This window comes from Elephantulus edwardii, unplaced genomic scaffold, assembly GCF_000299155.1.
Source record: "Elephantulus edwardii isolate Elephantulus edwardi_28Jun2011 unplaced genomic scaffold, EleEdw1.0 scaffold00011, whole genome shotgun sequence".
In the NCBI taxonomy this organism is placed as follows: domain Eukaryota; kingdom Metazoa; phylum Chordata; class Mammalia; order Macroscelidea; family Macroscelididae; genus Elephantulus; species Elephantulus edwardii.
Window position 1 is genome coordinate 29,470,627 of NW_006399761.1, and position 2,848 is coordinate 29,473,474.

Consider the following 2,848-nt stretch of genomic DNA (forward strand, 5'->3'; position numbering starts at 1 on the left):
GCCTTTTAATTTCCTGGCTACTGGTGCCAAGAGTGTTGACTGTGGAGCCAAGCAAATTAAAGCTGTGTACAATCTCAATCTCTTCACCATCCATCCTGATGCTGCCAATTGGTCCAGTGGTGATAATCTTTGTCTTCTTGACATTTAGCCTCAATCCATATTGGAGGCTGCAGTCCTTTACCCTCTGCAGCAGGTGCTTCAGGTCCTCCTCAGTTTCAGCAAGCAGGGTTGTTTTTAAGCCAAAGGTAAGTAGTTCAAATTCACCAGCTGCTCCATGGGAGAAGTATGGGCAATCTCCAGCGTGAACGATTTATTGCTTCTGAAAGCTTGCTGGAGGGTCAGCTATGGGTTGGTTCCAACTCAATTGCACACAACAACAACAACAATATATGATGGGAACTGGCACAGTGGTTGTTCTGTCTATGTACCTGGAACATGACTCTTTACATTGTCAGGTTTAGGGACATCAGAAAAAGTGGAAGAGTGTAAATTCCAACGATTTTATATCAGCATAATCTTAGCTGACATAATTTTAGTGAGAACACTTAGAGTTGAATAAATTGAACAAAGTTAGCTTTGATTACGTTATTTTTTTAATATAATTTAAAAAGTTTTGAATACTTTCAAATATTAAGATGTATAGTATTTTCCCTTCTGGATCAGAGAAAAAATACAAAACCTACCAATGCCAAATGGATCTCATATTCTAAGATGTACTCTGCTTTATATTTAATGACAGAATTTCAGTAATTTACATAATGATTTGGTGAAACTTGGCATATATAGTATGCATATACTCGAAATATCCATACTTATGATACCAAAGCAAATGAAACTATTTAAAGCATGATTGCATCTAGTGCAAATTAACCTATTATAATAGCTTTAGCCAACGTTACTGTGGAGAGCTCTGGTCACCTTGTGGGTAAGAAAATGCAATGCCAACCCAAAGGCATGTAGTTCAAATCCATCAGCTTCCTGGGAGAAAGATGAGCAATCTCCTCTCATAAGATTTGCAGTCTCTAAAATCCCACTGGAATGTCAGCTATGAGTTAGTTCCAGTTCAACAGCACATAACAACAACATCCTTCCAGTGATTCCTCACGTCCAAGGCATGCGTGCTTACCTTTACAACAACCCTAACAGGAAAGAACTAGCATCATCTTCGATGACAGGTAAAGAAACAGATTCAGAGAAGCTTAAGGGCTTGTTGGAACACTGTGAGGGAGGAAGGAGCACAGCTGGAACTTGAAAGCAAATGGCTTGATGTCTGGACTTCTGTGTATTATTATCACAAGTTATTGTTTCCTCTTGACATTTTTACTTCAACACTAATATGAGAAAGAAAAGAAAGGATTTCTTTAGGTGTTTTGGTTTGCCAAATATTTCTTTTCACTTGAATCCATAGTCAACATCCATAGAAAAAACAGTCAAGAAATCGTAAGACTTATTGCATTGGATATATCTACTGTCAAGGTCTTTAGAGTGTCTAAAGAGAAAGAATGTCAGTTTATGCATCTAGATGTGTTTAATCTAAATCATGACATTGTCAATGGCTTCATATGGGTGTGAAGGTGGGACCATGAATAAGGTAAATCAAAGAAGAATTTTTGCCCTTGAATTGTGGTTTTGGAGAAGAGAATTCCATGTGCCATGTATTACCAAAAGAACATACAAATCTTGGAAGAAGTGCACCCAGAGTGCTCCTTCGCAGCAAAGATGGTGAGACAACTTTAGACTTACATCAGGAGACACCTGTCCTTAAACAAAGACATTATGCTTGTCAAAGCAGAGTATCAGTGAAAAGAGAAAGACTCTCAATAAGATGAATTGGCACAGTGACTGCAACAGTGGGCTGAACATGACAGGATGGGGAGGATGTTTCAGATTAACGCAAGGTGTTGATAGGGTTATGCGTTATAGTCAACACAATGGCATCACTTAGAAATGTTAAGATTAGGACTCACTCTAATCTAGTATGGTTTAGTTAACTGGTAACATCTGCAAAGAAAAAAGTCGCATTTCCTCAAAGTCACATGCATCAGTCAGGACGTCGGCATATCTGTTTCGAGAGCACAGTGAAATTCAGAACCCACATGCCAATTTTAAATGAGTGCTAGGTCATATAAGATTATGAGACTATATTTACCTAGCCGGGAATCAATTTAGGAGACAGGCATATAATCAACACAGAAGCCACTGATCTAGTCATTTCATCAGTAAACCACAGTCAGTTGATCATAGCTAGTCACACTCATTTATTTACATATTGTCTACGGTTACTTCCACCTACAAGAGCAGAGTTGCCTAGTGGTAACATAAATTAAGAGCTGGGCTGCTAACTAATATGTTGGCAGTTCAAGTCCATTAGCTGCCATGTAGGGAAAGGATGAGGCAGTCTCCTCTTCATAAGAATTTTAATCTTGGAACCATAAGAATCGTTGACTCGAGAAAAGTGCATTTCATTTGCTTTGGTTTTGTATGAACTTCAAATCCTAAAATCTATACTTTCTGACTCTTTATAGGAAAAAAATTTGTATTTCCTTGACTCTAGCCCACTCCCTTCATCTTACAAATACTGAAAGTAAATAGGTTTTCCTGCTCCTGCTCTCATTCTAAACCTTAGATCATTATTCGTTAACTTTAAAAAAAAACAAACAAAAAACAAAAAAAAAAAAAACCTTGCCATCACCTACTAGAGTAAATAAAAACTGGAAACAAAATTTGTTACAAAGAACAAGAACTGTAAGTGAAGTTAAACCCTGGCAGTGTGTCACCTGTCTTCCCTTTGTTAGAGATAATATTCCTGAAGTTTGGTCTAGAGTTTACTTTTCAGGTTGATTTGCTT